This window comes from Argiope bruennichi, chromosome 4 (genome assembly GCF_947563725.1).
Source record: "Argiope bruennichi chromosome 4, qqArgBrue1.1, whole genome shotgun sequence".
Classification (NCBI taxonomy): Eukaryota; Metazoa; Arthropoda; class Arachnida; order Araneae; family Araneidae; genus Argiope; species Argiope bruennichi.
In genome coordinates this window covers 120662459-120676189 of record NC_079154.1, presented here as the reverse complement: position 1 = coordinate 120676189, position 13731 = coordinate 120662459, and the positions used below count along the sequence as shown (strand labels likewise).

At 27.6% G+C, this 13731-nt stretch overlaps 1 protein-coding gene across 2 annotated transcripts in view; it reads left to right on the top strand.

Annotated features, from left to right (window-relative positions):
- LOC129966988 (gamma-aminobutyric acid type B receptor subunit 2-like) overlaps positions 1-13731 on the top strand; it is a 332348-nt gene that overhangs the window by 280099 nt on the left and 38518 nt on the right. The gene's annotated exons all lie outside the window — the stretch shown is intronic.

The following is a 13731-nucleotide window of genomic DNA, read 5'->3' as shown; positions in this document are numbered from 1 at the left end:
AGAAAAAGCACAACTGTATTTAGAGAGCGCAAATGCAGCTACTACTAAAACACGTATGAATCTAGACTAATTAGTAATAAAAACCAAGTTAAAAGGAAAATAATAATAGAATCAAAATTAAACCAAATAAAATAAAAATCGGCCATGAAGACTTTCTCAAGGGTTATCCTCAGTATACCCTATTTTTTGAATCTCTGTCTGAGGGTGACCCTTGAGAAAGTTTTCATGGCGGATTCTTATTTTATTTGGTTTAATTTTGTTCTATTCTTGTTTTTCTTTTAACTTGGTTTTTATAACTAATTAGTCTCTCTCTCTATATATATATATATATATAAGATCTTTCTCTCTCTCTGTGTGTAAACAAAGATATTGTAACCAGCATTTTCATATTTTCTGTTACTTCTTTAAGGCATGCAGTAAGCAAACAGAGGAAAAATCCTCTATTAGGCAGTTAATAGCCAGATTTTCTATTATCTGTCTATTTGATCATCAGATTAGCCTCTCTGAATGGCCTGATCAGCTGGCTTTCGTTCAAATCAAATCTCTTTTCGTTGTTATTATTACATTTTATTACGAATGGTACGGATTTACTTCAAAATTGATAACTATTGAAGTCTATTCATTTCGATTATCCTTCCAAGTTATTTTTCCATAAGCATGTCGATCATTTTTGGTAAAGCACCTTCCAGTTTTTGAGACACCAATTACACTGAATGCGACAGAATATCGAGTTTCATCGATTTATCCATTAATTGATGGAAAAGTTTGTGGATTATTTTCGATGATTAATTAAGCATTATCGAATTTCTAAGCGAATAATGTCTTCGATTCTAGATGTTATAGTAGTGAAACAACATCTAAATAAATGTTTTATATAATATGTGAACGAAATCCAAAAAAGCGCTTTTTTTTCCTCTATGTAATTTTCTTCATTTTTTTATTGTTTTTTTATTCTAAAAATAATTTAATATTTTGAGCTGAATAACTTTTAAAAATGGTGCGAGCTTGAATTTAATTTATTTCAATAGTTTATTTTATTTCTAATTTATAATAAAATTTATTTTTATTGGCATTATTTAATCGGCAATGCCTAATTACTTTATAAAATGAATTAATTTTTTTCTATAGTTTTTTTATACATATAATACGCTTTTTATCTATATACGTTAAAGGAAATCAAGCGATGTAGAATATTTATTTCACTTTTTCTTAGTGTGTGATTATTCACGCGTTATAGGAGAAATTCCATTATCAGAATACTGCAGTTGTATTTTCGAGGAATGTGTGTGTGTGTGTGTGTGTGTGTGTGTGTGTGTGTGTGTGTGTGTGTGTGTGTGTGTGTGTGCGTGCGTGTGTGTGTGCGTGCGTGCTTGCGTGTGTGTGTGTGTGTGCAATCGTCAAAATGTCAACCTCGGGATTGCGGCTATTCTTTATATTTCAAAGGATTTCTTAATAATGACAAAATATTATTTGGGATTTAGATCCGTTTGTGAACATGGTAACTCAAAATCGTTTGGAATAAAATGAATGACATTTCATAAGTTGTCTTTACACCAAATTTGAAAATAAATCATAAAATTTATGACGAAATTCATTTGTAGATATTTTGACTCTTTGTCTATCCGTGTGCAAATGAATATGATATTTTTATCCAGCAGTATCTGAATTTATTTTAACGTTAATTATTTTAGTATTAGATTGTAATTGCGTCAGTTTTCCAACATATGGAATATCTTTTTACATACACGATTTTGTTTTTGAGTTATTTTTATAGATTTCGGAATAAAATTCTTTAAATAGTGATTATCCAGCTTCATTTTAATCAGCGATATTTTGATCTAACTTTTTGTAACTAGCTGATCAATATGCCTATAAAAGAATTTCTATCGGCATATTGATCAGCTAGTTACTCTCTACTCAATATTTTCTGATTTAATTATGGTTATATTTGGCGGAAGTGTAATTTAAAATCCACTGTAGAGTCATGTTAAATGGTTTTCATGCTATAGCTAGGGCGATTCTAAAAAATTACTTGTTGATCTGCCGTTAATGTGGTGCGATATGCACTTATGAAAGAGAAGGAGAAAGGTCTTTTGATTGAAGATAATTTTTAAATCGTATTCACTTATAATGATTTGCCATATTCCATTGTTCTACAAGTAAGGATGCATTTTTATATGCTTTTACAGTTGAATACAGTCTTTTGTAGGATACTTTTCAGTTTTGTGTTTGCACAAGAAGTTTTATTAATCCTTCAGGTAATGTTTCGAGATCTTGCTAAGGACCAGCCTGAATTTATATAAAATTCGTAATATTTATTCCTTTATATTTCGTTACATTTTTAAATAATATTGAAAATCGAAAATGTTCAGAATTCGAGATCGCTTCAAGATTACGAAGGTCTTTGAAAATTCCATGATGATTATCCATAAGCGAATAGTGGATGAAGTTCTCTAAAAGATGTTCTCTCTCAAGATGTTCAAAGCTAAAATCGCTTCAAACTGAAACGCCGACATCTTTTTTGTGGATTCCCCCGTGATTTCAATACCAAAATACTAGAAGGTGTTATTGTATGTGTTATATTTAATTTAATTTCTCTCTAATTATATAATAAAAAATAACTATGCACATCCGGAATTATTTCAATCCTTATTACTTCATTAATTTTACTTTACTTTCTTGGTTTCCAAAAATCTGAATTGTGATACAATTTTCAATTTTTACGCATTTTTTAGCTCATGTATCACATGGCTCAAATTGAAATAAAGAACTCTTGTGACTCCTAAATGTTATAATACAACGAAAATTACCATGAATTTGAAAAGCTAACTTACATTATCTGATAGAAAACGTTATAAAAACGATCTTATATCATCTCAAACAATGACATATATATAGCATTTGTTTGCAAGAAAAAGAAAGTCACCACTTTTCTATGCGAAAAAAATCCTTTGTTCATAACTATGCGATTTATTAGAGAAGTTCACAGTTTAAAAGTTTTGAATATGTTCTCAAACAAAATAAAAATAAATTGGATTTTTAGCATTCATTTCATAGCATCAATCCATAGAGGGATTTAAAAAAACACATTAATTTAAAAGTGCTTTGCAAAATAAATGCAACTAAAGCTGAAATACTCTAGAAAATATTCCTGGCTTTAAATCTAGGAAAAAATTATTTTCATTTATATTTCAAAGGAATTCATTTCTATTTTTATATTAAATAAATTTTTGAATGCTTCTATTTATAATACTAAATAATCAAAGAATTTTTACTAACTAGGGAAAACAACTAAATGATGAAGCGTATAAATTTTTATAAAATATTTGTAAATTGAGTCCCTAACCGAAAGCAGCTTTTGAAAATGATTAAGTAAAATATTTATTCTATTCAAAGCACATGCTTGATTATTTCAGCTTGGCTTAACTCAGGAGATTAATTTCAGTTGAATAAAAAATAATCATAGATTTGAGAATGTTTTGAATATTTAGAGCAAAAATAAGAAAGTGATGAGATTATTATTATAATAAATGTGGCGTTAATACTTATAACTATTCATGCATTCGTTTTCTAATTAAAATATTAATTTTTTAAAATTTCGTTTTAATACCTGCATGTCATCTGTCATCAGAATGGAATTAATTTATGTTCAATTACTACTTCTCTTTCGACATCCTGTTCTTCAGATTGTAATTGTTTACAATTTCGTAATTAGTTCTTATAGTATTTCATAATATTTTCTGATTTTGAAATTTTAAAAAATACAGTAGTAGAAAAGAAATATAGTAAGAAGGCTGATTCGCTTATTTTATAGATGAATTGTTAACAATATGGGGGAAGAACTAATCATATTTTTAATTTGCAGAACAGAATTAATCCGATTTTTATTTAATCATTACTTTCCTGCATATGATTTGTTTTTTTACTTCAAAAGAAATACATAAATTGCAAAGCGTTTTTCTAATTACTTTCTTTACAATAGAAGTCCACTTGTATTGTTTAAATTTGCTAGTCCATCCATTAATTTTTGGAGATTCCTCTTGTTCATATTCTATGCTTAGAAAGAAATAATGTAATTTCCTTCGTTCTTTTATAATCATCAGAAATATTTTCGAAAAATATTTTTTCTTGGAATTTCTACGTAATTAATGAATAACTCTTTGAATTTAGAAGATTACGTCCGAAAATCGAAATCGTTTTTGTACTTTCGGTAATAGGATATTTACCTTCCGGAGCACAAATGCTATGATTATTTTTCTCGGTAAATAGGTAGCTTTTTAATATTTTAGCATCTTTATTTACCAAGTAATCCGAAAATCATTAGAAAGAGAACATAATACAAATCGTTTGAATTAGTTTTCTAGAAACATAAAAAATTAATTTCGAAGTACATATAATGTAACTTGTTGGAATTATTTTTGAAGCATTTCATGGCCATTGGGATTTTTTTACTAATTGCGATCTTCTAAAAGCATGAAATAAATCTAGATCTTCTATGGTCTACAACCTATAAACAGCGTTATTTAAAAATCTAAAGGAATTTTCAAAGTTACTGTATATTTAAATAATGAATATAAAATTATTTGGTTTCATATGAAAAAAAAGGATAAAATAAGCTAAACTTGTTTACTAATATTAAATTATCTCAAGTTCAACACTAGAACGACCGGAATTTCGATTACCCTTGAACATCCGCCGGTGTCGTTTCGACACTGCGATATAAAATTTATAAAATAATTGTAATAATTAAATAATTGCAGAACTACTGTTCAGTAAGGTTTAGTTTTAAGACTTTTTAAAATCATTTCATAGAATTGTCCTTTTTTATTATGCCGTTTTTATCATAAAAAACTATAACAAAACAAATTACTTAACTCTTAACTGGGGAGGTGAAATTTTAGAACTTAACTGGGGAGGTGCGGTCTACGAGACCGCATTTCATTTATTCTATTATATTTTCTAATGAATGTACTAATATGAAAAACTGCCAATTTTTTCCAGATATTTTTCTTTATATATAGATATGTTTTAGAAATTTTTCGAAATATATTATCATTGAAAAAAGTAAATGCGTTGGAACATACATTTTCTTCTCAAATCACATGGTACAATAAATAATATTCTAGAAAAAACATATTACTTTTTACTTTTTAAATCATATTTATTTTTACATTATATGAAGGTATACCGAAGTCAATATAATTTAAAATTCAATATATGAAAAAAAAATAATTGACAATGGGTAAAATTGGCCCTTTGTTTATCGGCTTGTGTGACTTTCATAGAAGGTTTTCTAGGACATTTTAAACATACAGGTTAAGAACTAGTATAAGAATCAACCTATAAATTCTGTATATATATCTCTTGGTATATTAATATATTTTAGAAATTTTTCAAAATACATTATCATTAGAAAAATTATTTATGTTTGAACATACATATCAGGATCATCTGAATGCGAACTTTCATCGAAAAACTCATCTGTACACTTATCCTTATAACTAAAATCCCTTTCTGCTTCATTTAAAAGTGTCTGGAGCACTGCTTCATAATAGTATCAGTAAATTGGATGATATTTCGGGATCCAAGTTTTAGCGCCATCTGCTAAGCCTTGTTTATCACTGAGACACTAACACGGAGGTGCGGTCTTAGAGTGCGCGCTCAAAGAAATAACTGAATTATTTTTAAAAGCATCCGGTGAAATCGGTTGAAAAAGTGCACGTGTATTGAAGGTCACAAAAGAGGAAGCTACAGTGTCAATCCATTTAATTGAGCTAAAAATAGAATAGGGGTGACCGAAAATCCATCGCTAGCGGTCTCACAGACCGCACGTCCCCAGTTAAGGGTTAATCTTGTAAAATGAAATAAAACAATACTATTCATAAATATTAGTGTAATTTGTAAAATCGTGATTTTCGTGAGTGCAAGTTTTTTAATCATTATTTATCGTTTTTATGCATAATGATTTGTACATATCTCATTTGCAATGGATTCAGTTATACCCAACTTTTCCTGTACATTTTCCGCACACCATTTTCATGTAAGAAACACACATTTTTTTAGTTGCATTTCCATTACACTCGAATGTCGCACTCTCTGCATTTTAGATAATTTGTAATTCCTTTAAACTCAGCATTTATTACTGGAATATTATCAATTTCATCTGAACTTTCTTCAGATTCTTCGCAGTTACTATCATGCAATCTTATGTCTTCGTCGGAATCTAAATTACAACAAGACAGCTCACCACCATCCGATTCATTCCCAGAAAGCTCTCGCAACAAATAATCAATTTCATCAGGGCTTAGACATTTTCTACAAGCCATCATTTCAGGGTGTCTGCTCTGCACAAAGTTCGAAAATCGAATGATTTTTTTTTTGTGAGCAGATAAGCAAACGTTATATAACGAAACACTTGGACGCAACAATTTTAGTATAATTGATTAATTTCCACTGTGAACCCAATAACACTGTATTCATGGTCAAACACATGTGTGATAGTACTTTCGGAAAGTTTGTTGAACGGCAGCTATTTATAATGATAAATTGCCTTCGTGTCGAAACGACGCCAGCGAACGTTTTAGGTATATTTAGTTGTAAAATCTCTCCTAATTAACCTAGAACCACAAAACTTTTTCTGTGTAATCCCAGGTGAATGATCCAAAGTCATGAAAAATCTTCAAATTATATGCAAAAATGCGAAAAGGAGAACAAACTAAACAGGCTCTGGTGTTCAATCGACACCGACGGACATTCTAGTGTTAAACTAAAAGATAGTTATACAGCTGTTGGAGCAATTTATTGCATACAAATAATATATTGGTTGGAATAATGACTTACAATGTTAATGTATTCTCCATTCAAGTGGTCACCATTCAGAAAAGGACCTTTACTTTTCAAAACCGTCAGTAGTAATATTATCATAGCTTAGATTGACTTTCAAACCCAGGTATTATTACTGTTCTGATAGACAAACTGGAGCAGGGGACACTTCAGAATAAACTCTCTTCTAATATTTAAAATGTATAATCGTTTAATCTAAATAGTAAAGCAGCGAAATAATAAATAGTCAACAATAAAACAAAGCATGGCTTCCAATTATTTTTATTTTATTAGCCATTATTTTTCTTATCCTTAACCGTATTCTTATTTCTTATTCAATAACCGTAGCTCAAAATATGAATAAATAAAAATGTAATAAAAAGAATAATTAATTCAATTTCAAATAATATTAAATTAAGAATAGATTCATTCAATGATAAATGCAATAGTTTTGACAAATTGATGACTTAACTAGACGAAATGAAACTTGTCGAAAGAAAAAATAACTATTTTGATTTTTGATAAAATTTGGATCAATATTTGATAAAATCTTGTCTTACGAAACTATAATAGACATATAAATTTAATAGGACAAATCTTTAATTTTTCTTCTCAATGTGTGTGTGTGTGTGTGTGTGTGTGTGTGTGTGTGTGTGTGTGTGTGTGTGTGTGTGTGTGTGTGTGCGTGTGTGTGTGTGTATCTTAGTACTCTACACATCAAACCATATGATCTAGAACAACAAAACTTGGCATATATATACTTTGGGGGATAAAAAAGTATACCTAGAAAGATTGTTTTTGAAATTTTAATTAATTTAAAAATAAGCTGAATTTTGACATTTCTCCACAATAACTTTCGAAAATATTACAGCACAAAACTGTTATTTTTTAAATCATGTTAAAGTTCAAAAATGATTTTTTTTTCATTGGAACCAATGTTTTAATTTAATTAAATTTTTATTTTTAATGAATTATTTAAAAATATTATAATCATATTTTCCAGCAATTTCAATCAGCAATCACATTTTCGAACAAAATGAAAGTAAAATTTAACCTGCAAGAGCGCCTTAAGAGTGTATCAGTGCGTTGCCGTCACCTTGACAAAAACTCAAACTGAAAGATTAAATTCATTCTTATTGCAAAGTAAACAGAGGAAAGTGTAATGTTCAGCACGTGTTCAAACTGTGAATACAATAAATATTTAGTAGATTAGTTTTTATATAATTAGAATAAAAGTGAAATTTTTACTACGCATAATATTAATTTTTTGTTTTAAATTTAAATTTGAATGTATTACAATTTCCATGCACAGTTTTATATATTTCAATAAAAATAAGATTTGAAGGAAAAACTGTTTTTATTTGAAAGATTAGTAGGAGAATTTAAAAAAAAATATTCTAGAAAAATAAATTTCTCAATAAAGCGACATATTAAAATACAATTTTCTTTCCTATAATACTTAAAAATTAAAAAAAAATCTGAGAATTCATGACCCCTTGAAATATCAAAATTAATAATCTTTTACTTTACATTAGCTAAATACAATGAGATAAAGACAAATTTAAGAACTAATAATGAAATGATAATGAATAAGTAATCGTTTCCCATAAAAATATTCGTTGAAAAAATTATTAGTAATAACCATATATATATAAAAAAATAATAATAATAATAAATTACTATTTCATGCCAAGAATATTTCACAATCTGAGGAATATTTCTCCCTAAAGATTAATTGAAAAGCATTTTGAAACAAAGAAAAGCCAAAATTTCATTATAAATGTTCTGGTCTTTAAAAGGAAAAATAAAGGAATGGTTAATGTGTTTTGATGAACGATGAAATGCTGATACATAATATTAATAAGCTTTCGAGTATGTGTCAGTTTTAATTTTCTCATTAACAATCATTATATTTTACTCTAGAGCAACTTATTCATAAATGCAATAAAGATACATATTTGCTTATGATTTATCTAAATTTCACCTACAAATTTAAAACAATACGGTTTTCTTTATATGTAATAGTCTATTTTCGTTTGCTATTCTTTAATTTTTTTTTAATTTTATAATTAATCTATGTATTACTTGGAAATTATATTCCATTTAATAATTTATCAAACATACAATCAATTAAAAATTTTAATTATTTTCAAGATGAAATCTACGGCTGAAACAGCTTGGTTATAAACAACAATGTTTTTTCTTTTAGTTTAAAGCGAAAATACGGTGAAGAATTAATCTCATATTTATTCAAGTTAGTTTTTCGTTTATGATTTCATTTTTCATTTCAAAGAATAAACAGAAATTGCGAAACGCAGTGTAATTACTTTCTTAGCAAAGGAACCCCACTCGTATTGTCTGAATCTGAGACTTCCCTTCCAAATCCTTCAAATTCGATCTTGTTCAAATTCGCTATTTGTAAAGATAATAAACATAGAATGTTTGAATTTTTTTAATTATAAACAGGAATGGTTTCAAAGAATTTATACTTTATTTTTCTTCTTTGAGATTACGAATAATTACTGAAAGAATCTTGGGATTACCGAGATTTTATTCGCTTATTAAAATTATTTTCATATTTTCATTGAAAAAGAAGGTTGTTTTTTTTTTCTCAGAGCATAAGTAGTATTTGGTCTTCTATTTATTCTCTTCTCCTTAATCCAACGACAAAGGGAGATAACAATAATGGATTTTATTTCCTTTATGCATACCTGAAGCACAAAAACATATCTTAGATTTAATTAATTTTATAGAAATTTCTTTCTTTGGGGAGTTTTAAATCTATGTCTGCTAATATGCCACGGAAATATTTAGATTTTATAAAACAGATATTTAATTATCAGGAAATATGAAACAATTTAAATCTTGCATTTATCTTTAAATCTGTAAATAATCTGATATCCATATGTGTAAAAAATAACATTGTAAAACCCTTTTTTTTTTCGAAAAAAATTTTATATGAGAACTTCGAAAATAAGTTTCACAAATTTCTGTAATTAACTTAAAATTTACTAGAACTGCTATTTAATTATTTGAGATCCCTTAAAATACTATAAGCAAAAATCATTTTATTTTTAATCATCATCTTTTGATCTTCAAAGACGCATATTCAAATGTATCCTTCTTCTCTTTTGATATCCGTATTTCAAAACTATTCCACCTAAATCTCAGACAAAATATTTAATTTAAACTCATCCATTTTTTTTATCTCATTTATATTTATAAACAAATGTTATATTTCTAAAGCTAAAACAATTAAAGTCAAAAAGTCAAAATAAATAATAGTAAAATAGTCAAAATAAATATTAAAAAGGTTATTTATTTTACTAATGAGGAAATCAAAAATTTATTTTCAGTTAAAAAATATTTTTCTATGTTTGGGACATTTAATGTACAATGAGAAAAAGTCATATTAAAACTGATAATGAAGCAGCAGCTTACAAGCAGCTTCAAATCTTTTCATAAATGTTAAATTGTAAAAAAAAGGATTATACGTTAAATCGATCAGCTGTAAAGATGATGCCAAACATAGGAATGATGACGTAATTTAAAATATAGAGTGATTCTTCAGGTGCCCAATATTATATTAAGAAATAAAATCCCACATCATCTTCATAAGCAGCTTTTAATTTTGAATGTTTCTGCATAATATGTTCAATTTATTTTGGATAGAGCAAATGTAGTCTTAAAAATATCTGCAGTTAAAATAATCAACTACCAAATAATTCAAAGGTGCAATATTGCAGATTCAGTAAAAATCATGCTTTAGTTCAATTTTATGACACACGAACCCTATTTGGTCATAATTCATTCATAATTCTCTTCATCATGAATCTGTTACGAAGATTCCACATGTTCCGCATAAGTTTCAAAACATTCACTTGTTCCATGTCGTGACCTAGCTAATATTAGAGTTGCTCTGAACGGTTGAGGCCCTCTCTCGAATCTGGGGTATCGAGGCCTCTTCAAACTCAAGCACGTAGTCCTTATCAAAGCGCTTTCACGCTCTTCTGGCGCATCATCTCATTAAACACGAACACCCCTCCAACAGACACGATCGTGCCACATGTTGCTTTCCATTGAATGCTTCTCCATCTTTTATGAGGGAGGGCATTTAGAAACTATCCAGAATGAAATGGATTTTTTCCAAGAGAAAATTTAAGCAAAAAATTCATTTTGACAGGGGTTTTTTTCTTTTCTTCTCTTTTTTTAACTGAATATTGAATAGAAGGATCGTGGAATGGGTGATGATATTAATTCAAATGAATTCATTTCATGAAAGATTTTCTATTAATAAGAATTGTGGATAAAAATTTTGGTTACTCATTCATTTGAAAATAAGTACATGTTGATATGCTTTTATGATGACGCAGTACTGTAGGGTCATCTCTGAATTTGATAGTTATATTTCCATTATTATATCTTGTTAATTTTAAGGGTTTGGACATGGCACACAAAATAAATCGATGCAACTATTACTAATTTTGAATGATTCAGTCAGAACCGTTTTTGGGGAAAAAAAGTAAGTTAGGACAATCTTTTATCACCGGAATTCAATGCTATTTTAAAAATTTGATAGAACAATAGATAATCTATAGATTCTCTATAGATAATTAGTACAGTAAAGACAAAACAAAAATGCAAATATAAATATTTAGTTAATAATCTTAACTATCCAAATGCGACACAGGTCAATTTGTATTTGTCTAATGAAACTGAAAGTTGCAATGCTGCTACCTTTATGAAAAATGGTTTAAAATTCAACTTTTTTGTAATTTAATGCTTTTAATTAATTTTGGGATTTTAAAAATCTAAAAGTATTAGCATTTGTTAAATAAAAAAACTTTAATTCTGTTTCTGCAATATGGAATTAATTCCAAAATTTCCGAGCATTGGGTATAAAATGTTACACTAAATAACTTTATTGAACCATTTTGATGGTTAAATCGCAAGAGCGTTTCAATGAAATAAATACTGTTCTATTTATATTTGAAAAGTGAACATGTTAATGGGACATATTATATGTTAGTAAATAATAATATGTTTTTAAATTCTAAGAAAACACCGCATGACATCTCTTAAAGAATGAAAATCGAAAATTTAATTTTGATTTTCTTTTTTTTTTTATCACTTTTCAGGAAAAAATAAACAGCTGAATTCACAATAAAAATTTTCAGTTCATTTCTTTACATTTTTGTAAAAATGATATTTTGTAATTCACTACCGAATATCACTCAATATTTTTTTTTACTTTATAGAGGCCTGAAACTATGTGTATGCCTTTTCTTGATGACAATACACTATTTTTATATTCCCATATCTTAAGTATAATTTAATCAGAAAAAAAATTAAGGTCGAATCTTTATCACTGACGATACTTTATAGTGAAATTTAGGATCATGTTCTCTCAATAATAAGTAGTAGAAAATGATTAAACTAAAAAAAACTTGTTTTCATTAGTTTTAATTAAAAAAAATATTCACATTGTATATGCAAGATCGTCTTCATGATTCTCTAATCATATTTTTAAATACGTAATTATTTAAACTAATAAGGATTTCATAGTTAAGTTAGGTTTAAGAAAAAAGTAACAGATACTTTCTTTTGTAACTTTTCGAAGAGATTCGAGCTTGCTGAGACGAATTTATATTTTTTCGATTAATAGTTAGTAATTTATTTTCCATCATTAATTTTTTAGTCAAGTATAATCTTTACAAATTCATTTTGATTATATTTGCTATTTTTTTTATGCAAATACATTTGAAGGAGGGCTCAGGTGCATGCATGTCTTCTAGGTTTATCTGAGAATTAATGCTCGCCCTTTAAGGAAATTCAATTAGTTAGTCTTTATTTATTACAAGATTAAAATACCTTTTAAATATTGATTTATAACAAGTTTTTCTTTTATCATTTAGAAAGTAAAAGTAAGTTTAAAGTCAAACTATTGGTTGAAACTTCTTATCTTTCTCTTTTGAATATTAAATGACTCTTAAAATAATTTTTAACCCGGTAGCAAGCTTCTTAACCTAGTCGATTGTTTATTCAATCAATTGCTTTAGGTACAGAAGGAAAAAACGTTCCATTAAGCAGTATGCTTTGCATGCAAGGGTTACAAGCACAGTTAACCTTATGAGGAAAGTAGTAATAAAGAGCATAAAAATAAAGTCTATTACTGAATATTTTAATTGCGTTTTTTTCCTCAATAGATGCACTGCTTGTTCTTCAAATAATGATACAGAGGACATAAATTACTTCTAGAAAGTTTTCGTGTCGACAGAAACGATATTTAAACGTCGAGAAATCGATTCATCAGTTTTGTCTCCAGTACTAAAGTAATTATCGAAAAACGATATTTTTAACCAGCGATTCGGGTATCACGTTTTCTCAACTATCAACGCGAAAAGTTCCACATCTTGTTTGTTGAACACTAGTTCAGCTGGTTTGCTTTAAAATATTATTATTTCTTTTAATGGTTTTAAAAGATATTTTAAGTTGGTGGGTCGAAAAAATTTTACTAGGTAATATCGCTTTCATGGTATTCTTTAAAAGAATAATAACTTCTAACGAATCGGCGAAGCACTTTTGTTAGTGGTAAAGATTAGTTTTTAAAAATAAATTCATTTTATTGAACAAATATCTGTTGTTCTTCCTTTTTTTTACCAAACTTGAAAAGCAATAAAGTTCAAAATCATGAATTCCGCTTTGAGAAAGTAAAGATCTTTATATCTTACTCAAGATGCAAGAAGAAAAAAAATAGGAAAATATTTTGTTTGATTTTTTGTTTGGGGGGATGGGGAAATCAAAATCTATATGAAATATATAAATTCCGTTAATTAGTGTTTTTCATGAAAAGAACATTTCACATAAAAAAGAACATTGCATATAGGTATGTTTTTCAATATTAATCTT